The following is a 24,916-nucleotide window of genomic DNA, read 5'->3' on the forward strand; positions in this document are numbered from 1 at the left end:
AAAATACAATGTTAGAATAATTAGAAAAGAAAACAAAAATTCTATTCATAATTCATAAAATAAATCATACAATAACCAAATATGTGGTTTATCAAATATTTATGACAATCCAATAATATAAAAAGCAATTTTGAAGAAAATTGTTAGTAATGATTGGTACCTAAGCATAGCATCATAGTTCACTGGTATAGAAAATTCTTAGAAAGATAATGAAATAAAACCACATCTGGATCACTTAATTTCCCACCCTCAGTTTGTGGCAGAAGTTTTGTGTCACAAATGCCTTGGAAGTAGGACAACCATATTTTCTTAGGCTTCATAGTATCTATATATATAAAAGCCTAAGCAACCATCTGACAATTCAACTGTTCAACTGGTAACTATGACATGCAATGACCACCAGGGGCAGACACTCAATGTATAGGCATGGACACATGGAATAGACTGATGAATCTCAGAGGGAAGGGGGAAGGGAGGAGGGCGGGAAGAGATTAACCAAAGATCTTGTATGCATACCAGAGGCTCGGTGCACGGATTCGTGCACCAATGGAGTCCCTTGGCCTGGCCTGTGGGGATCAGGCTGAAAATGGCAGTCCAACATCCCCCAAGTGGTTCCAGATTTCGAGAGGGCTCAGGCCAGGCCGAGGTACCCCACCGATGCATGAATCCATGCACCAGGCCTCTAGTAATGCACATATTTTCATGAAACCTCAAAACATAGGGAAAAAAATATATCAAAAATGCAAATAGTAAGCACTTTTCACTCATCAGAAACACATGCATGTTTGCATTTTAAAAGGGCATTGGACTATTTCTAATAGGCCAAACTATAAATATTCTGGAAAAGCAAAACAAAATTAAAAATCTAATATGGGCTATTTCAAAGCAAAAGTAAAGAAAATTAAAAAATGAGAAGCACTTTCTTGCTTTAGCAAAAAGATTAGAGTGGGTTTTATTAATTTGACCCTAAAGGCAATGGCAGTAGAGGCAAAAAATAAATGAATGGGATTATATCAAACTAAAAAGCTTCTGCAAAGCAAAAGAAGCCACCAACAAAACAAAAAGGCAACCAACCAAATGGGAGACGTTATTTGTAAATCAGAGCTCTAACAGGGTATTAGTATCCAAAAAACAAAAAATAAACCCTCATACAACTCAACACCAAACAAACAAATAATCCAATTAAAAAATAGGCAGAGGACCTAGAGTCTAGGTCCTAGACAGACACTTCTAAGAAGACATATAAATGGCCAACAGATATATAAAAAGATGCTCACCTTCACTAGCTATCAGGAAAATGCAAATAAAAACTATAATGAGATACCACCTCACACCTGTTAGAATGTCTATTATCAACAAGATAAGTAATGTGTTGGAAAAGTTGTAGAGAAAAAGGAGTAACTGCTGGTGGGAATGTAAACTGGTACAGCCACTATGGGAAACTGTATGAAGCCTCCTCAAGAACAAATAAGAAAAAAGAATAGAATACCATATCAGCCAGCAACCCCTTTTCTGGGTATCTACCCAGAACATTTGAAATATATTTTCATTACATTTCTGTTCATTACATCATTGTTCATGGTATTCAAAACATAAAAACAGCCAGTGTCCTTTGATAGATGGTTGGATAAAGAAGATGTGATACATAAATGCAATGGAATACTATTCAGACGCAAGAAGAGATAAAATACTGCCATTTGCCACAATGTGCATAGATCTTGAAAATATCATGCTAAGTAAAATAAGTCAGACCAGAAATGTAAAGAACCATATGATTTCACTCATATGTGGATTGTAAAACTGAAAGCAACAAATAAACAAATAAGAAAATCAAACAAAAACTTATAGACACAGCCAAAAATGTGGTGGTTATCAGAGGGAAGGGGGAAGAGGGATAATAAAGAGTGAAGGGGGCAGATATGTGGGGACTAAAGGAAATTTGACTTTGGGTGGTGGGCACGCTATGCAATGTACAGATCATGTCTTATAAAATTGTACACTTGAAACCTATATAATATTATTGACCAATTTCATCCCAATAAATTTAATCTTAAAAAGATAGATATGTTTAAATTGAATATTTAGCAATAACTGTAACAGAATATGGATTTACCTTTGACACTAGTCACTTCCCCTAATCTTCTTTCTTAATATTTTTTTTGCTTCTCTCTTTAAGTTGTAATAGTTTAAATATCTGTTCTAAAATGTAACCTTTTTTTTACATCAAGTTTTTAAAACATTTTGAGTTCTATGACTAGTATGTACAATCATGTAAATTAAATTTTGTGTTTCACCTTTTTAGATTATAATAGTTCAAAACCTAAGGCATTTAATATTTTTCACTTAAGCACAGTGAAGACTGTGGCAGGCAGAGAGCACCAGACTATTATTAGGTAGAGGTGAATTTACTTTGAGTGACAAGAGAATCCACAAATAATGAGATGCTATGAAAAAAAGGACCATAATTCTTTATGCTGATCAACTCTCAGGATATCCCAGCATTGGAGGTGTACCCTGAGTTTCACTGATCACTAAGTGATAAAAGCAAGAGCACAGCTTTACTCAAAATGCCAACTTGCATGCTATCTGGCAGCAGCTTTCTGTAGGGTCTCTTCAAACGTGTTGTTACTGCCAAATAATTCTGAATACACTTCACACTCACTTTTGTTTCTCTTGGAAGCAGAGCATGGATTACAGTAAACCCTGCTTAGACCTCTTGCTCAGAATTAATTCCAAGGTGAGCTCAACTTTGGGGAAAAGTAAAAATATCTCTCCCTCTCCCTCTCCCTCCCCCTCCACCCTTCCACATCTCCCTTCTCTCTCTCTCTCTCTTTCCACCTAATCTTGGGTAATCTATAGTAATGTTTGGTAATTAGCAATAATTACATGTAGATGGAGAGGGAATCTTATAACCGCATACTGTAAAAGAGAAATAGGACAAGTCACAAGGAAAGATGAAATTCTCTTTTTTTAAAACATACAATTCAATAAAAGAAAACAAGGCCTTTTAGTTAAATGGGATCTTAGACATTATTTGATTTTTGTTATCATTTTATGGAATATTAATCCAAGCCTCAGGAAGGTTAAATGACTTGTATAATGTCACAGAGGCATCAAGAGTTGTTTTTATTTTTGATAACTCCCAATATATGACTCAATGAAAGGGAGTTTTATGTTCAAAATTCATTTTGCAGTTTTATCTGACCTATTTAATAATTGAATACTATAAAAGAGGCTTTGAAAAACAGATTTTTGTTATGAAAAAGTATATTCATAATAAAAGTAAAAATGCTTTTTAAATTGTATGAATTTATTGGAAAACAAAACAAATTTTATTTTGGAGGCATGTAGAATTAGTCACTAAATAAATAAAGAGAAAAATACCAATATTATTTGAAGCAAAAAACATGCTCTGAGTCAGAAGTTAATATTAGAATTCTTTATGAGATTATTTTTCAGCATAAATTTTCTTTACAAATTCAACAGATTACCAAAAAAGTGATTACTTACAATATTGGAAAATACAGCTATCTTTAAGTAGAGGCAAACTGCTAATATATAATGAAGATAGATTCTCAGACTGAATTTAGAGAATATGATTTGTAATACTAGTGAGAATAATTTGAGAAAGGAAATGTAAATATTTTATCTTAAATAATTCAGAAAAGAATCAAAGTAAAAGATGAGCACATTTGTGTGTGCAAGAGAGTGCATTTATATGTAAATATTTAAAAATCTATCTTTAATTTTTCATCCATTTTAACAATATTACACCATCTGCTTCCTCCGAATTTATGGAGACCCAGTTTCTTAATGAATTTGATCAGGTAAATGATGGTACTAGTGACTTCACTCTTAGAGTAATTGTATTAATTTCTTCATCAACGTTGAAAGTTGGAACGTAGTTTCACATTTTCCCCCAAAAGTATTTGGTTACTTCTTATCTAATGCTCTCTTCTCCCTTTGGGTATTGCTTTAAGGGAGGGGAAATGTGGGCTATCGTCATGGTCTCAGTTCCTGAACCACACAAGGCTCTGCCTTCTATTATCAGGTAGGTCTGCAACACCTGCTACTAAACATGTTCATCACACCTGCTACATCAGAGCTCCACACACATATCCACACATCACCAATCACAGCAAATATCCCATCTGAGTTACTCATCTCAGATAGATGTCTGAAGAAAGTAAATCCGATTAACAAATTCATGTATGGAAAAATCAATAACTTTTATCTTTTTAAAACTTTGTAGGAGAGGAATTTTATAGCAAAAGAACATTTAGTTCTTTTTAATCCACATCAAACAGTTCCTCTACCACCCTTAAATTCTGGCTCCAAAAGCTCTTAAGTAATAGGTTTTGGAAAACAGTGCACTCCAACACAATTTTAATAATTTAGTTAGAGTCCAAGATTACCTTAGTTCAAGACTTATATACATGCTATATTAGAGCTGTAGATTTTCCTAACATGTGTAACAGGAAAGAAAAAGAAAATCTGAGTTATAGTTGAGTGTTGCTATGAAAAACTGACAGCAAGCAAAAAATTTTGAGACACTATATCTCCAAAAGATTAGATGAGAAGAGATTGTTTAAAACAAGTGAAATGTGTTGTCAATGCAGTCTCCCCAGATCCCCTTATGAAACTCATTTTGTAACAGACAGCCACACACAAAAAAAGCATACTCTATGCTCTCTGAGTCAAGACTATGTGTTAGTTGGATCATATTACCTATAAAAATACAAACCTTTCCAATTGTGATCCAAAGCTTCACGTACAATTTCTATCAAGGTGTCCTCTAATGACACAGTCTTTATTTGAAATAGGCTTTCGGGGCCTGCCCTCGAACTCAGTTAGAAATGTGCAGAAACCTGCATCTGCCATAAGAATCAGTCCATTGCGTGTGCTCAACAAAACCCTTCACTGGCACTTCCACCATCATTTTTAAATATATAAGTTACGTGGCTTTCTTTTGATGAATTAATTAACTCAAATTTGGTAACACAGTAAACAGTCCACAGACAGAACCAACTCCTTGTATTTTAACCACATTTTCAATAACTTGTGTGAAAGCACTTGGAATTATTTTATGAAGGGATCTAGAAAGTATTTTACTCTTTGTTTGTAAAGGATCTTAGAATACTGCTTTTAACTATACAAAGGCAAAGACATCTTGATTTCACAGTAATTTTTAATGATTACATTTTTCTATTTTTTTTCACAAATAAGTATGTGTCTAGCATTGTGCCCAGAGTGATTTTAAATGTTTAAAACTACAAATCAATGGCAGTTTTGTTATAGCATATCTCATTTGAACCAATTCCCTTGTGAAGATATGGGAAACTCACATCCTTTCACTAAGAAGGAAGCCTGACACCACCTGAATTCTTGCAGAACTAAATCAAGTAAAGTAATCAATGCAGGTCATTAGAGAGCTAATGATGATGGATCAATTGATGGTAGCATTTCTAGAAAACACAAACCTTGGGCAAAGAGTGTATTATGTGCAGTCACTTTTTCACTCAGTGAGGAAACATAGTCTCCTAATTAAAGAACAGGATGAAATTCATGGGCAATAAAAGCCCGATGCTACCCAGGTCTACACAAAACTTCTAGATTAGAAAATCTTCACTTACACCCAGCCAGCAGGCTCAGTGGTTGAGCATCAACCTATGAACCAAAAGATCATGGTTCAATTCCTGGGTTGTGGGCTCAATCTGCGGCAGGGGAGGTGTAGGAGGCAGCCAGTCAATGATTCTCTCTCATCATTGATGTTTCTATCTCTCTTTCCCTCTCCCTTCCTCTCTGAAATCAATGAAATTATCTTTAAAAAGAAAATTTCCACTTAGAAAATACTATCTGACTTAATCTAGTTTGTGGTATATGACATAACCATTATATTGAAACGTGGAAAGAAAGAAGCTAATCATTCAGAATGATTTTATTTAATCCTTTAAATAGACCATAAATATGTATTTTTATTACTACTTTATAATTAAGGAATAAAAGACTGAAAAGAGGTAACACAATTTATATGCAGTCATACAATGAGTTGGATAGAGTTGAGATTTTAATCCATATTTACCTGGTCTCAGAGTAAATTTTTTCCCTTTTATGTCAATGTGATATCCTCATATAATTAAACAGAATGCTTGATAACAAACTTTCCCATGTGTGTAATTGTAAATCAATAACTGGAGAGATACTGAACATTACTAAAAAATGTTTGAATCTATAATGCACAGGCCCTGGTAAATAGATGAAGAGAACAGTCATTTGTTCCAACATTCTTTGTTTGAACTCTTACCAAATAAGCTTATATGAAATCCCATTAATCAATCAACTCAATTTGTGGACTCCTATATGCTCAACAATTTCCTTGAACTCTAAAAGAAGCACAGGAATTTAAATTGGATCAATCTTCTTTAGTAGGTAACAATTTACATCCATAACACACCTGGACATAAGAAAACATGGAACACATGGACCTGAAGAGTATTATGCTAAGCGCATAAGCCAGTCAGAGAAAGACAAGTCTCACATGATCTCACTCCTATGTGGAATCTAATGAACAGATCCAGAGACATAGAAGCATGGAATATACTGTCAAGTCTCAGAGAGGGGAGAGACTAACCTGGGAACTTATATGATAATAGAGGCCTGGTGCATGACATTTGTGTACTGGAGAGGGAGGAGTCCCTCAGCCCGGACTGCACCCTCTTGCAGTCCAGGACTCCTCAGGGTATGTCCGCCTGCCGGCTTAGGCACACTCCTGCCACTGCTGCTGCACTCACCAGCCATGAGCCTGGCTTCTGGCTGAGCGGCGCTCTGTGCACTGACTATCAGGGGGCAGCTCCTGCATTGAGCGTCTACCCCCTGGTGTTCAGTGCACATCATAGTGACCGGTCATTCCTCAGTTCGGTCAATTTGCATATTGGGGTTTTATTATATAGGATAGGCATAGCTCATGGATACAGACAATAGTGTGGTGAAGGCCTGGAAGCAGAAGTGCAGAATGGAGGGGGTCAATGGGGGGAAAAACAATGGGAACATTTATAATACTTCCAACAATAAAGACACATTTTAAAAAAAGAAAACAAAGAGCATAATGGTATTAATGGTGATAAGTTCAATAGAAAGATTAAAATAACACATGAAATAATACCATTAATACATAAATTAATTAATGATAATGCAAATATTCATTCTTCCTCAAAATATAGTTTGTAAAAAATATGTTCACAATAACTTACAATTTTAAAAAAATCACTTTGGTCTTTATAGCTAGAAAGAGAATTACACGTAAACTATTTTGGTCCTGATTCTAATACCATTCTTTCATGATTCTGAATGTTACTTAATTTTGACAGCAAATAAATAGGCAAGCATTTAAAATGGAAAATGCAAAGATTTCTCACAATTCTTTCTAAAAGCAACCTTTGGGGTTTTTAGTAAAATGCATTTAACACAGCTTTGGCTTTTTTTATCATAGCAGAGAGACAAAGAGAAGCACATGGGTCAGTAAATGCCATGAATACCATTCATAAATGCATGAAGATAGAAAAACAAGATGTATGATCAATAGCTCCTGGCAGAAGGAAAAAGAGGCTCTATTTAAATTAATATAACTTACCAGTAGTAAATAGTGAGAACAATTCCCTGCCTTCCATTCCAAATTGCCAGTCATACACAAGCTTTTCCCTTAATCTACAAAATTCTGGAATACAAACTTTAAATCCTTCTCAGGCTCAAATTCTTTAAAATAGTTTTCCAGAGGAAAGGGAGAGAGTAGGAGAAGCTATGAAAACTACAGAAGGATAAAGAAAAGCTAAAAGATACAAGGTAGAGGCTGCAAGTTATAAGCCATAGGACCTTAGAGGTTTGGCCAAAGGAGTATAGACAATTCAACCCAGTACATACACAAAAACATTAAAAACGATACTCAAAACATTCATTCCCTTTATTATGTAACACTGATATATTTTTACATTGATATAGTTTGGATGAAGCCTAAATAGTTAGTGCTAAAATATTGATGTGTAATTGATACAAAACCTCCTACTGATAAATGCCTGAGAAAAGGGGATGGGCAAGGAAAGAGGAAATAAGTTGAACTTTAGAGGTGTTCTTACATTCTCACCATGGGGATCTTATGACTTGTTATTTTTATTTCCCCTGGGAGAATATGAATATTAAAATAAGCTAGAAAACTTTTCTTGGAATTGTCGATAAATAACAGACAATTCAAATCCTCTTTCAAATAGGCAGAATACAGACACATAAATAAATAGGTAATTAGCTCAGCAGCTATCTATTTAAAGAAAAAAAAAATCTACACAGGCTAACTTCCTAAGGGCAGATGTAAAGATCCATCATTTGTTTCAAGGCTTGTCTCATGTCTTCAAAGCGAACTTGTAATTTATTCAGTATATGGAAGTAGGTTTAGACAGGGGAAAAGCTAAATAACATTAGCGACAAATGTATTCACACAGTATGAAAAGTTCCCATGGAGATTTTTATGTGTATCTATTGAATCCATTGTGATGATCAAGCCTTAAAATCAGAAAGAAGAATGAGAAAGAAAGAAAGAAAGAAAGAAAGAAAGAAAGAAAGAAAGAAAGAAAGAAAGAAAGAAAGAAAGAAAGAAAGAAAGAAAGAAAGAAAGAAAGAAACACCTTAGCAATCTTTAACCCCTGTGAAAAAACATCAGAATCATGCAAGACACTATGATAAAATATCTTAGTTTCCCCAGGACATGCAGAAGATGACTTATTCTGTCATGTTTATTTCTAATAGTGGTACCACACTGCTTTTATTTCATAAATTCAATAAAATTAACATTTGCTTTAAAGATCTTAATAATTTTTATACGATTTAACAAGTCTCTGTCATTCCTGAAAGTCATTTTATTCTACATATTCTTTATAGAATACTTATAGTAATATTTTCATTATATCCTACAATAGGGATTTCTGTAATATAAAATATATTGCTCATAAATATTCTATATCAAAAGTAATTTGACCCTGATTACATGTGGACTACATAATATTTCTCTCTATGTCCTAGTCCAATAATTAATCCTATAATTCATAAATATTATGTTTTCCAAATTTAGAGTGTGAACAAAAAATGCAAATATTTATTTTTTATAAAATGTAATATTACCCTAACTTTTAATCATGAAAAACAGGTTGTGGGTTAAAATTTTGTATCCCAAACACTTAACCGAAAATTGATATCTAAAGCAAAAGGCACTGAATATATCATGATCTTTTATTTAGCAATCCACTTTCTGGAAAGGCACCACAGGAATTTGCTCATTTATATAAAAGGACCAGTTTTAATAATGTAAATAATTTGAAAATGTAAATGTTGTAAATAATATTCACTATTATTTATTTTAAAGTTATAAATAATGTAAAAATTCAATATAGAATTATGCATAAGAGCAAATAGAGGATTAACTATATATGCTCTCAGTGGAAAATGATTTAGTAAATTAAGAAACAGCCACCAGAGAGCAATTTAGGCATGTAAAGTCTTTTTGGAAACAGTATACATTAAGTTTAATATTACTAAATAACTGGGACAATATGTGCATGGGAGAAAATGCTAATAAGTATATGAAAAGAGTAATTTTGTAAGGGTGGTAAAATAATAGTGCTAATCTTTTTTCTTTTTTTTTTCAGAGATAAAGGGAGTGGGAGAGAGAGATAGAAACATCAATGACGAGAAATAATCATTGATTGGCTGCCCCCTACTAGGGATCAAGCCTGCAACCAGGCATGTGCCCTTGACCGGAATCAAACCCAGGACCCTTCATTCCACAGGCTGATGTTCTTATCCACTGAGCCAAACATGCTAGGGAGGTATAGTGCTAATCTTCTCATGCAAAAAAATATGTGCTATCACTAGTATATGGTTTTGACAATGAAAACTAATAAAACTGTAGTGCTATTGTAAAAATTAAAATTATTGTTATCATGTTTTATATTATATAACTAACTCAATCTATCTGCCAAATAGCAAATATGCATATATTGATTCACTTTGAAGTTAAGAATTGTCAGGCCAGAATGCAATTACTTTAATCCACAATCTTTCTTATTAGGAGATAAATCATCATTTTCATAAAAGTTACAAGTTCAGTATACTTCCAACTTCCATTTGGATTTTGCAACTCAGGCTTCATAAATTCCAATTTTTATGTCATATAAAAAATGCTAAAAGGGAACATGTACTGTGTGTCTTATAAATGCTTTACTGTTTGAGTTTCTGCAGCTTTTCTATTTATGAAGGATGGCAGGTTATGTAATTATAGAAGTGGCATTTACGACCGCAGGCTTTCAGTATTGTGTAATCATATCATGGAGTGTGATCTATTAAAAGTAAGGTTAGAAAAAGCAGGCAGGCTATACTTAAAGTCAACAAGAGGCCATCAACCCAGAAGAATAAACAGCAAGTATGGATGAATTATGACACATCAGACTATGTGAGGTAGGCTCTATCAACCACAAGCATTAACAGCTTGTGAAAATTCCATTAAAGGAATCATTTCAAAATGGTAATATTTATCAAGTGCAGACAGATTTAGATGGTGTTCATCAGATTTGGAACAGTACTGCTGGAATTTCATTGACTGCCGTGAAACACATGAACCACAAAGGCTTTTGCTGCTTCTACCTTCAAGTCCTTCTTTTTGTTTTATAATTTTTAAAAAATATTTTGTCAAGATGAGTTCTGAATATAATAAAGATTATTGAGTTTTAGTTCTGACTTGGCTACTACTTTGTCATATGAACTTAGCCATGACATTTAACTTATCAAGACTTTAATTCTCTTACCTAGGAAACACAGATATTGAAGAAAGGTATTTATAGCATCCTTTAATAGATAATGTTCTAACTAGGTAGGATATCTTTTGTTTTTCATATCTTGTAGCATTTCACTGACCTTTTTGTTGCTATTGTTGTTATTGTTTGAGACTATACATTCATGTTTGTTTTCACTCTGTTTAGCAACTATCTCAAAAATGGAAACAGCAAATGTGAGAACTATCAGAAATATGCATGAATGCAATATAAAATAACATGGAATCTTTAAGGTGAAGGAATATGAAACATGGGAGGGCTAAAAATAAGTAATAAGATGATCAGAATGTATGAATTTTTACACTATCAGAAATGAAGTTCCTAGGGAACTCAACACAGAACAGAATCATATGAATAGAAGCCTATTATCTTGGAAAGTTAATGACAATTGCCCATTACACACAATATCCACCACCATTGTCCAACCTGTGTAATAATTCCAGACCACCTACGTTGGAGATCGTCATTCTTTGTGGGGAAGCACTGGACTTGGTTAGAAAGTCTGTGAGGAGGATTCTCTGAAAGGTCAGGGGCCTCTAGGGGGGACTTGCCAAAGGCAGCAGCCTCTGCCCAGACTTTTCCAAACAAGTCTGAGCCCTCAGGTGTTTTGCTAGAATCTCTATGTTTAGACTTTAGACCCAGCCTTGTAGAAGCTTGTGCCTTTTCAAGGATACTCACCCTGCTGATTATATCTAGAGGTTAATTTTAATTCAAGCTATGTTACAATAAAAGCCTACGGAGGCAGGCAAACGGGGCTACTTGGATCCTATAACCAAGCAGTCCCTTAGCCTCTCTTTCACAGAAAGGTGTGTCAGAGTAATCCATGCATCCATCACTCAGGGTCTGCTGGCCAGTCCCGGCAATTCTTTACCTGTATGAAATGGAGATAACCTAACTAAAGGATCTTCTTGAAAGAGGAAGAATATTCTTAATCTGGACAACACTAAGAACCTCCCACCTCTGTTCCCAACACTGGTTGAAAAATATTAGTTTCCTCAAGAAAAGTGGAGCTGTTATGTTCTTCTTAAATTCCTTTAAAAAACAGGAAGTGTCCACCTAAGGAAACAACTAGCAAAAGAGCTGTGAAGCAAAGGAAGAAAAATACCCATCACCCCCAGGCCCCACAGAGAAAGATGTCAATATCCTAAAGCCCCAGAATCTGTGCATATGTTAGGATACATGGAAACAAAGAATTGGGAATTAATTAGGCTTCAGATGGCTGCTAATCAGATTACCTTCAAAAGGATTATCCTGGATTATCCAGGTAGGCCTGATGTACAGTAATCTCAAGGATTCTTTAACTATAAAAAAGTGTCAGAGTGTGGGAGGTGAGGAAGACTAGACTGACTATTGCTATCCAGAAAGGAACGCAGCCTTATTAACACCTTCTGACCTCCAAAATGGTCAAATAATAAATGTATGTTCTTTTGAACCCCTACATTTGTGCTAATCTATTTGCAACATGAATGGGAAATTAATTTTAAAAACTTTCTAAAGGCCTTAAAGCCTCTAGAAAAAAACCCTATTTATGTTGTACTATTGTTTCATGGAAACAACTGTTTTTCCTATGTGTTTCTTGAGCAAAAGCTAACCTGACTGAAGCTAAAGTTTTCCATGCCAGTCAGACAAATTGCTGAACTAATAATTCACACAGACCTAGATTGGATCATCCTTTCCCTAATTGGACACCTAGCCCACATTATAGCCCTGAGTACAAACCTATGCACCAAGACCTTTACCTGTAGCTAAACTAGAGTTTACATTTTTAATTCTATTTAGACTACTGGCTTTTTCTATAAGAAACCTTTCCTATATCGTAATAAATTTGTGGGAATTATGAAGAGAGTTTTCTCTATTTTAGAATTAGAAAGATATAACGCTACCAAATTTTAACAATATTTTACCCAAGAAGTTTGCTCTGGTAGTCATATAAATCCTGTTTTGCAGTACTATAAGATTAGAATGTTCCCAGATGGCTAAATGTAAAGAACCTAAAGAACAAATTTAAAAAATCAGATTATAACTCATATATCTACTTTCCCTCTGAGATCTGAAATTTTTATTTAAATTTATTATGTTGTCCTGCTTGTGTGGCTCAGTGGTTGAGCATGAACCTATGAACCAGGAGGTCACAGTTTGATTCCTGGTCAGGACACATAAATATATTTCAGTTGAAATATAAATAAATGATTGCATTATTCTATTTTATTTGGCTCTAAGAGATTTCAAATCAAAACAATAATTAGTAATTAGATATGTCTCCATCCTTTCTCCAAACTGCCTCTAAAGCTATGTCTACATGAGGACAATAACTTAACCAATGGGGCAACAGGCTCATCAATTAAGCAAAAGTAACATAGAATTTTCTTTTTTTCCCCCTAGAAACTAATTAAATATGTATTAAACTTTTAAAGAGTAAATAAAATTTTCCTCACAATTCCATTAAAGAGAAACTTTTAGCAATCCCTTGATAGTGAACAAATTTTTAAATGTTTAAATATATTAAGTGGCGTAAAGCTCCTTTTGTGTAAAAGATAATATAAGATGGCTTTTTAGCAGAGTCGCGCAGCGGAAGCGTGCTGGGCCCATAAGATGGCTTTTTATACTTAAATACATGTATAGTAGAATAACAAAACATGTAAGTGATTTTTGGTTGATTTAAAAGCTCGTGGTATTCTTGCCTTCAGTTGAAATTAACTGTCCTGCCAGATTTTATAACAATATTTTACCCAAGAAGTTTGCTCTGGTAATCATATAAATTCTGTATTTTGACAACTAAGTGTCTGGGGTCTCTGTTCTAAATTGTAATGCTGAGATATGTCCTAAGTAAAGCCACAACATTTCAGTTCAACAAAAGAATTGCTGGTCCAAATGAGCCAGATCTAGCCAGGTTTTTATTATAATGATTGTAAAAAAAATAGTTTATGAAGACATTACTTTTCACATGTTCTCTAAAGGAGTAATATGTCATCAAATCTTAATGGTTCCTTATTTTTAATCTTTATTGTTGAAAGTATTACAGATGCCCCCATATTTTCCCCCATTGGCCTTCTAACCCGAACCTATCCCCCACCCTAGGCCTTCACCATACTGTTGTCTGTACCCATGGGTTATGCATATATGCATATAAATTATTTGGTTAATCTCTTCCCACCCACTCACCCTTTCCTTCCCACTGAGATTGGACAATCTGTTTAATGGTTTTTCATGTCCCATTGCATTTCAATGTATTTACCAAATGGTTTCATGTTCCCCTCAGCTTGACTAGACTTTAGACAAGCTTCTTTTTGATTCTAGGTCCCTGGCCGCCCATTTCTTTGAGCATTTACTTAAAATATATGAAATCATCAATTCTTTCTCCATCCCTTAAAGATGTAAATATTTTTAAAAGCTTCTTGCTAGTGTCACAACCCAGGATGCATTTCACTTAGGTGTACTGGATAATTATGGCGGATTTTGTAATCAAAGAAAACACAATAATTTCAGGAGAAAAATAAAAAGTGCTTTATTCAAAGTAATGTTTATCGCTAGCTACACATTTCCCCCATCTTTTAGGTAACAAATGGTCTAATTACAGAAAGAAAAGTACCAATAGAACTTTTCTTGTTTTGAAGCAAACCATTCAGAGACTGAATTTTCCACTTCTTCATACGTTTTGAAGTGCTGCTCAGAAAGTGCGTGTGCCATCGATCAGAACAAGTGATAATATGAAGGAGCAAGGTCTAGTGAATACAGCGGGTGGGTTAATACTTCCCAGGAAAGATCTTTTAACGTGTCTTTAACTGGTTTTGAAGTGTGTGATGGTGCGTTATCATGAAGCAAAATTACTTTGCCGTGTCTTCTGGCACATTCTGGTCGTTTCACAATCAAAGCATGGTTCAAATTGATTATTTGTTGCCAGTAGCAATCAGTATTAACAGTTTCACCTGGTTTTAGAAACTCACAATACACCACACCTTCCTGAGCCCACCAAACGCAGAGCATTGCCTTTGTTCTGAAGTGATTTGGCCTTGCTGTCGATGTTGATGGTTGACCTGGATCAACCCATGACTTTGTGTATTTGGGATTCTCAAAATAAATCCACTTGTCATTGCCAGTCACAATTCCATGCAAAAAAGACTTTCTTTCATGCAGTTGAAGCAACATTTGACTGACGACTTTTCGGTTTTCCATTTGTCTTTTGTTCAGTTGATGTGGCACCCATTTTCCTTCCTTTAAAATCTTTCCCATTGCTTGTAAACAATTGGAAATTGTTTGTTGAGCAATGTTTAATCTTTCTGCAAGTTGTTTTTGAGTTTGACATGCATCTTCATCCAATAATGTTTGTAATTGTTGGTCTTCAAACCTTTTCGGTTGACCTGGATGTTCTTTGTCTTTCACATCGAAATCATCACTTTTAAAGTGTTTAAACCAGCGTTCACAAGTATCTTGAGATGGAGCATGTTCACCATAAGCTTCCTGAAGTATATGATAAATTTTTCTTCAAAATAAAGTAATGAATGAAAAATTCCTGCAAATGCTCTTTTTTCGACATTTTTAAGCTTAAAAATATCTATGATGTTAACACCTTCAGCAAATTTGACATATGAAGTTTTGAAGCTTGCTGTCAATACAACAAAATAACATACATATCAAATCGCATATCAACATATGGTAAATGTAATTATGAAGGAAAATAATGATATATCTCTGTTTCTGTGGGAGGGTAGGAGCCTAATTTTAATTAGCAAAAACACAAATGGTCTAATTACAGAAAGAAAAAAAAAATGCCCCAAATCAGGATTAACTCAAGGAGCTGGAAATATCCCTTTGATCAACTTAACATCCTCCTGAAAGTCCTCCAGTATTCTCACCAGCACTTAAAACCTCTCCTGCCCTTTAACTCAGCAGAGCTGAATTCAGACTCAGTTTAGCCTTCCCCCCCCCATTCCAGTAGCCTTGAATAAGGTCTTCCTTGCCTGTTTAATTTTGTCTAACACAGTTTTTGCTTTAAAATTACCTAAAACTTCTGGGTAATGTGTTTAATTTCCTGCTGTCACAGCTGTTTCTGTGAGCAATGCAACATTTTTTGGGGAGGAGGGGAGATGAAAAAAAAGCTCTTTTAGTTCTCATTCTAACAAAGACACACACCAAGAGAGGCATGGAATTCAAGAAATTTGTTAGATTTTAATAGTGTTTTGAACTCCTAACAGTGATTCTACTTATTTCCAGGAGAATACTCCAAGGTGAGCAAAAAAAAATTGAGATCCTCACAAATCCTCCTTATGCAGCCTCAGAACTCTGTGTACCTAGGCTGAGTCTCATAATGAACTAAGTGTTAGAACATTGAACAATTGACATTTTCACTGAAAGTTCAGAGTTGACCTTCAAAGAGTGTGAGGTTACCTCAGAGCTAACTAACAGGTGAGCTACAAAATATTATGACCAGAGGGGAAAAATGCATAAAAAAGAAGGGGGTTCAAACACTTCCTTGGGGTAAGTTTCCTGATTCCTTTTATTACCAAATCTACCCTCAGGTGAAATAAACTTCCTATGTTGGTAAATAGAACAATAGAAAAATTGATAATTTCTGAAACAAGAAAAAGTGGCTATTTGCCTTTGAGTATTTCTAGTCAACCCTAATATATTCAATTAGCAAAGAATTTAGGTCAAGAAGAAAAGTCAAAACAGAGATTGAAGATGAAATGATCCACAGGCAAAGACTAAGGTGAACAAAACAAAGGGTGGCTAATTATAATTAAGGAAGCATCCCCATTGTGATTAAGACTCTGATGGCTATTTTGGGGGGCTCTTTTTAAAATCTCTGTGGATTTTAGATTCCTTGTATTTTACTTTAAAGATAGTAACCTAAGTAGCTATTTTCCAAAACCTCTCTGCTGAAAACATCTTGCTGAACTATTTGATCTGTGCAAATATAGCTGTATATTTGTTCTCACAAGGCCTCATTACTGAGGAAGCCACAAATAATATCCAGTGTGAAAAAGACATGCTGGGGCAAATAAAAGGGGATGCTAGACATACTGAAATCAGAGCCATAGGCTCAACTACTGCTTTATGGTTATTTATTTTAATGTCATTTCCTTCTTTTAAATGTTGGGTTTATTATAAAACATTTCCTTCACTTATAAAATTATAATATAAATTTAAAGAAACATTTTTTTTAATTTTATTTTTGAATTATAGTTTACATTCAATATTTGTTTATATTAGTTTCAGGTATGAAGTGATTCCCTCTGATGATTCAAGTACCCACCTGGCACCCTACATAGTTATTATGATATTATTGACTATATTTCCTATGCTGTACTTTACATCCCTGTGACTATTTTGCAACTGCCAATTTCTTATTCCCATCACCTTTTCCACCTAGCTCCCAAATCTCCACCCATTTGGCAACCATCAGTTTGTTCTCTGCATCTATGAATCAGTGTCTATTTTGTTTGTTCTTTATTTAGTTCTTTAGATTTCATATATAAGTAAAATTTTATAGCATTTGTCTTTTTCTGTCTAACTTATTTCACTTAGCATAACACCCCTGTCAGAGAAGAGATGTTACCAGCTGCTCTGAGTTGTTCTGAGTTCATGTATGCCTCTAAATTCTTCCCGACTACGCCAGAATAGGTTCCTTCTTGAACACTACTCGCTACACTAACTGTTGGGAACTTAGTCCAAGTTCCTCCTTTATCTTCTGCTCATTGGTAACAGGTGTTGGGTTCAAGCCCTTTGCCTGGGGCTGAACCTCCTAGGATGCTGGGTGTTAGACAGAGAGGCCATGAGAGATTGTGGGTGTATAAGAATGAGTCTTTATTGCAAAAGCCAGTGGACATATAGCCAACAGACAAAACAGTCCTTCACAGCAATGTCCACACAACAGGCAGCCGTACACCGGCTGGTAAATACATATCTTTCCCACACAGTAGTAGCAGTCTCTGTACCCACAGTTATTATCTGAGCAGCCACCTGCCCCCTAGACTCACCGTCTCACACATAGAGGCACCTGAGCTCTCCGGCTTCGCAGCTTCTCCTATCTCTCCTGCCCAGCACACTGGCTGGTCTCTGTAGCCTCACATAGTAACTACCTTCAGGCTTCTCTCCCAGCACACTGACTGGTTAATATGGTAGCTATATCTGAGCTCTCTACGAGCTCTTTGCCTTACATCATAGCAGTACCAGCTCTCAGCTCCATCTTTTCCTCTCCTCTCTAGCTCACTGGATGGTCAATAGCATGTATTATACTCCCTAGACCAAGAAGGTCTCATGCCAATAGTAACATCATATTTTTTGCTAAAGAAGGGCACCGTGTACCATGTGTCCTTGCATCTGCTCGTGGTATCTTAGCCTGATTCAGAGTGGCCGTGGCCATTCAGCATACTATCAACAAGGCCTCCACACTCTAACTAGCTTTGACTATCTGGGGCACGGTTCCCACAACCCCCTAGGTCCATCCATGTTGTCACAAATGGAAATAATTTATTCTTATATATATATATATATATATATATATATATATATATATATATATATATATAATTGATTGCAGAGAGGAAAAGAAAGGGAGAAAGAGATAGAAACATCAAGGATGAGAAAGAATCGTTGATCCCCTATCTCCTTCACAACCCCATTGAGTGTTTTTCACATTTTAAAGATATAGAACACAAAACCCCAAATATAATTTCCAAAGACACAATACTATTAAATAGAAGAGGAAAAGTTTCCTCCTTCTTTATGCTTTACCACTCTGTTAATAGGAGGAGAATCCACAGTAGATGTAGCGATTCCATGTAATTTTTGTCTCATGCTCAAGGAGTGCATGACTCCACGAATTGGCTGCTGGGCTGTCATCCTGATTGACAGTGAACATAGAAGAGTGGAGCTACCGAATGCCATTACCAAACCTATATTAGAGAAATGTATCTATCCTGCCACACACATGTAACCTACACGTGTATACTGTCCTGATTTATTGTCCTTTTTAGAAATATCTTTGATATTTCTCAGCATTTTTACAAATCTTATGGTCATGAGCCAAAGGGAATACATAGTGCATGATCCCCAGGAAAGCATAACAATAGGCATAGCTTTGATTCAGAATTACATTTTTTCTCTTTCCTCGTGGTTCAATTGAATGTTAAATTGAGCATTACTTATAAAATTCTGGTATTTCTGCCTTTTTTTTTCCACATTAAAAAGAAGAAACCAAAACCTATAAATAAAAAGTACTTGGTCTTTGGCTTTTTAGTTCCACAGCTCAATGGTCTGTGGTACTCAATTAACTATGAGCCATGATCCCCTATAGTAATTCAACACAGCAGAACAAATTGTGCTCAACGGAACTAAATGATTCATCTAATGGAAACTTTTTTTCTGATTGGCTTCTTGTTGCTCCAACTTAAAAACCATTGAAGTGCTTTCTTTTCTACTTGTGAGAATAGTCAGTCTTATATCCTGTTTATCTGCATGAGGCAGAATAGGTTTAAATAGGGCTCATAACACTATTTATGTAAAGGCTTGGAGAATAAATATTTTAGGTTTGAGGGCCACATAGTTGCTTAAATAACCACTCCTTCCTCAGTCTTGTACCACAAAAAAAGAGACAATATGAAAGTTTTTTATTATGGCTCTGTTTGAATAAAATTTTATTTATGGACACTGACACTTAGATTTTATATAAATTTCATGTATCTTAAAATAATATATTTCTTTTTAATTATTAAACAATATAAAACTACTAGAGGCCCGATGCACGAAATTTCTGCAACAGTAGGCCTTCCTTCCCCCTGCTGCCGGCACCAGCTTCCCTCCAGCACCTGGGACCCAAGCTTCACTCGCAGCCCTGGCTTCATCTGGAAGGTCATCTGGAAGGACGTCTGGTCTAATTAGCATATTATGTTTTTATTATTATAGATTATTAGCTTGTGTTCTGGTTAAAAGCAGGATGTTGACTGGATTTTGGCCCATAGCTCATAGTTTTCTGACCACAGAATTCTATATAATAAAATCCTAATATGCAAATTGTCCCCTTGGGCAGTCATTCGACGGGGAGTTCAACCACTCGCTATGATGTGCACTGAACATGGCGGGTATCGGCGATGGGGTGCTGGCAGTGGGTGGCAATGGAGGTGTTGCCAGTCCTGATGGGCCCCGATGAGAACAGGACTGCAGCAGGACGGTGGAGCAGGTAAGCAGGCAGTGCCAGGTCAAGGCGGGTGCAAGTTGGGGCCTGATCATCCCGCTGATTGCCCCGCAAATGGCGACCAGTGGCGGCAGCAGAGGGCGGCTGCCACCTGGCTCTCAGGCGCTGAGGGAGCTGGGCAGGGGCTCCAACCCTGAACGATCACCCCGCAGGCGGGATGGTGGAGCAGGTGAGGGAGTGCCGCTAGGCCAAGGCAGGGTGCCAGGAGGGGCTGCAGGCCTGTGAGGCTGAGGGCACAAGCTGGGGCTGCGAGGCTGGGAGTGTGAGTGGGGGCCCGATCTCCGCAGGCCACCCTGAGGGACCCCACCAGTTCATGAATTTCTGGACCGGGCCTCTAGTTAAAAAATAAAATTGAAGAGAGGAAACAAACAGAAGTTTAGTAAAAGAGACTATTGCTCAATGTTATTAGCTGTTATGTTATTACTTGTCAAAGACATTTTAAGAATAAACACTTTAATAAAATTAAGTGACCATAAGGAGACTAGTCTGACTTATAAAAGGGAGCAGATATGTAGTGTGAGCAAATGTATATAAGCTATTGGTTTTCCATCAATTGTATCACTAATGGTTTTTGTAATCTTAAGCAGGGTATCATACTTCTATAACCTTATTCACCCTACTTTGTTATAAGAATACTGATAGGATTTGATTGGAAAATGTTAGAAAAGTGAGAGGATTATGAATATCCCAGGAATGAACAAAAATTGTGTTTCTATTTCCCTTAAAATATATTATATACTAGTAAAACTATGAATTGCTTATTTGTACAATGGGTAGAATGGTAAAAACCTATATATTATTTTGGAGATACAGATTAAAAAAACATTATTTCAATATCCAATTCATCTTTGTAAAATATTTATTAAGTTAGAAAGGCAAATATGTCTAAGCTGAGCATAATAGAAATATTTTTCTTTGAATATTTATTTATTTGAAAATTTTTGAGAAAAATTGAACTTGCTTTGATAAAGTAAATTGACTAAATATAAACTTAGTCTGATATGGCAAAATGACATCATAATATATCAGAAATAATATGGCAATTTTCACATTAGTCATATTTAGAACCAGACATTTTATGGAAACTTATGCAAACCCACACACACAAATCTATAAATATAAGTTTGATTTATTGTAAATGAATGATCAAGAGAATCAAAACTTCCAAAATCAGAATAGAATATTAGTGATTACATGATCACAAACTGCCGGATCCTCTAATAAGCCTTATAAAGAGAAATGAAACATTCAATAGGGCTTCTACTGTTACATTTTTGTGTTTCTGTGTATCACCAGGTACCTCAGAATTTTCTTTAACTTAATAACTATTCTGCATTTATTTAATTTACATCTTTGTATATTTGTATTAAAATAGGTGATGCTCTTAATTTGAGATCAAATAGTTTTGATGATATCTACACAAAAGATATAGTAAAAATAATTAATTTTTTCTGTCCAATTATTGATTGAATTAGCATTTAAAGATTGCTTTCCTGTAAGTAATTACATCTAGAAAATTAATATTTTAGAAAATTAATTGTAAGGCTAAAAACAAGACACCCATGAAAAACACACAAGGTGTCAAAACAAGCCAGAGGAAAATCATTTGGGCAAAAAGTGAAATAGGATCCCAAGTCAAATTTATAGAAAATATTCCTTTATTAACTTTTGGTCGAGAATATGTTTGTATATTTTCAGAAAACAACTCTGAGACCATGTGGATTCCAGCAACAGAGAGGAATCGACAGGACTACTCTAGCCATGAAGATAGAAGAGAAGCAGTCCAGAGATGGAAGACGCTGACGTCGCCTTGCCATACTAGCAGTTAACAGCTGTGCGTCACTACAGGTTGCCCAGGACCAAACCAGTGAGGGTCAGACCAGCATTACCACCATTTGTCCACCATCCAGAACTGAAATGTCATGGCTGACATGTACACATAAGGAACTGTGTGACATTGAAATTGGGTCTCAAAAGAACTGTTGGCCCAGAAAGAAACTCACTACAGACTGATTCATTTGCCTGTCAGCATAACCATTATTGCTTTTCTCATTTTCGGTTCTTATAAGTGTATTTCTAATAGCACATGATCTCACTCATCTAGGGGAAATGATGAACAACATAGACAGATGAACAAGAACAGACCCAGAAACAAGGAGGCATGGATCAGACTGTCGGGCCTCAGAGGGAGGGTAGAGGAGGGTGGGGATAAAAGGGAGAGATCAACCAAAGGACTTGTGTGCAAGTATATGAGCCTAACCAGCGGTTAAGGACAAAAGAGGGTGGGGGCATGTGTGGGGAGGGGTGTGGGCTGGGAATGGGGGGATGAGGACAAATATGTGATACCTTAATCAATAAAGAAATTTAAAAAAAAAAAGATTGCCTTCAGTTTACTATTCTCTAGCCATAGAGAAAGAGGGTAAGACAGAAATATGGATGCAAAGATATTTATAAAGACTCTGGGACTATCATGGGGTTAATATAGTTTTTGAATCTCTCTGAATCTGCTTATGAATAAAAACAGCATAACTGGATATCAAAACAAAAGAGCAAACAAAAAATTAGCAATGTTTGTAAAAATCATAGGCAAGAACACAAGTGGATGAGGAAAACCTTCAATAACTCATAACTTTCAAAGTATTACCATCTCTCTGGGAGACCACAAGGGAAAGCAATTGGTGTCTGCTGGACATGAGAAGAGGAAATTTAAATATATATATATATATATATATATATATATATATATATATATATATATATATCTTTGTTAATTTGAGCATAGCATCTGTAATTTGGATGGGTGTTTCTCAAAACATTTGCAAGAAAGTAATTGGTTATCCATAAAACCAGGAGAGATTTGAATAGGTTATCTCCAATGAATATTCAAAACTGATCCACCAGGAATAAGAGAGTTGCAACATAAATAAAGAATAGCAGAATGGCATCCCTACAGATAATAAAAATATGCCAGTAAAATCTGTACTCAAAAGAGATCAGAATTATAAAACTATATTCTACTACCCAAATTGTCTATAAAACAAATCATATAAATGAACAACAGAATTAGAAAACTCAAATGAGATTACAGAACTTCAGAAACTATTAATGGTAAAAGGAAAAAATCAATTCAGAGTTGCAGAATGAACTGCAATAAAAACAAGAGTCTTTACATGGAACATATAATTTTATAGGAGAAACAGAAGGATATAACCAGAAATATTTTAGAATTAAAAAGAAATAAATAAAAAGTAAAGTAATTTAAGTAAAAGAAACATTGAAGATTGGTAAAGAACATCAACATACCAATATTAGGTAACTGAATAAGAAAATCAATAGAAGTGAAGAGAACATTCAGAACAATAGTTCAATAAACTTTCCTGAAGTGTAAGGAAGTGAAACTACTTGTTAAAATAGCTTACCATATTTGTAAAAAGAATGACTAACAACAAAATATAGTTTTATAAACTTATTGGAATTTTATAAAAAGCGCTTTGAGTATCTAGACCAGCTGTCAAACTTTTTCCATGCAGGGCCAAATAGTAAATATTTCAGGCAGTGTGCCCAAATAGAGTTTATTGGGTTCCATCTAGGGACCATAGTTTATCTTAGATAAACAATTTTTGTGTGTGTGGTATAAGAAGGTGGTCTAGTTTCTTTCTTTCTTTCTTTCTTTCTTTCTTTCTTTCTTTCTTTCTTTCTTTCTTTCTTTCTTTCTTTCTTTCTTTCTTTTGCATATATCTGTCCAATTTTTCCAACCCCATTTATTGAATAGACTATCATTAACCCATTGTACGTTTTTGTCTCCTTTGTCAAGTATATTGACTATAAAGTTGTAGGTCTATTTCTAGGCTCTTGATTCTGATCTATTGATCTGTTTTTATGCCAGTTCCATGCTGTTTTGATAACTATGGCCTTGTAGTATAGTTTGATATTAGGTAGTTTGATTCCTCCAATTTTGTTCTTGTTTCTCAAGAATCGCTGTTGCTTTTCTGGGTATTTTGTATTTCCATATAAGTTCTTGAAATATTTGTTCTAGTTTTGTGAAATATAGTATTGGTAACATTTTTTAAAAAAATATAATATTTTTGTTGATTTCAGAGAGGAAGGGTGAGGGAGGGAGAGATAGTAGCATCAATGATGATAGAGAATCATTGATTGTATGCTTCCTGCATGCCCCCTACTGGGGATTGAGCCCAAAAATCAGGCTTGTGCCCTGACTAGGAATTGAACTATGATATCTTGGTTCATAAGTCAATGCCCAACCACTGAGAAACACCAGCCAGGCGAGATTTTATTCTTTTTTAATGACCAAGTAATACCCCATTGTATATACTAGTATGTCCCACCTCTTCTTTATCCACTTGCCTATTGATGGGCACTGCGGTTGCTTCCATATCTTGGCTATTGTAAATAATGCTGCAATAAACACAGGAGTGCAAATATCTTTACAAATATTTGCTTTGTGTTCTTTGGATATATACCCAGTAAAGGGATTACTGGGTCAAAAGGCAGTTCTATTTTTAATGTTTTGAGCTAACTCCATACTGCTTTCCATAGTGGCTGCACCAGTCTGCATTCCCACCAACAGTGCAGGAGGGTTCCTTTTTCTCCACATCCTCACCAACCCTTGCTGTTTACAGTAGGTCCTCAGGTTACGTCGGAGATCCGTTCCTACAGCTCCATGTAATGCGATTTTAGCTGTAAGTCAGAACCCACCTACATAAGCACCTACATCACTCACATGGAACACATACATAGCAGTAATGAAGTGAAACAGTAAAAAGAAATTAAGCCCTGACCGGTTTGGCTCAGTGGATAGAGCATCGGCCTGCGGACTGAAGGGTCCCAGGTT

The sequence above is a fragment of the Cnephaeus nilssonii genome (assembly GCF_951640355.1).
Source record: "Cnephaeus nilssonii genome assembly, chromosome: 3".
NCBI lineage: Eukaryota > Metazoa > Chordata > Mammalia > Chiroptera > Vespertilionidae > Cnephaeus > Cnephaeus nilssonii.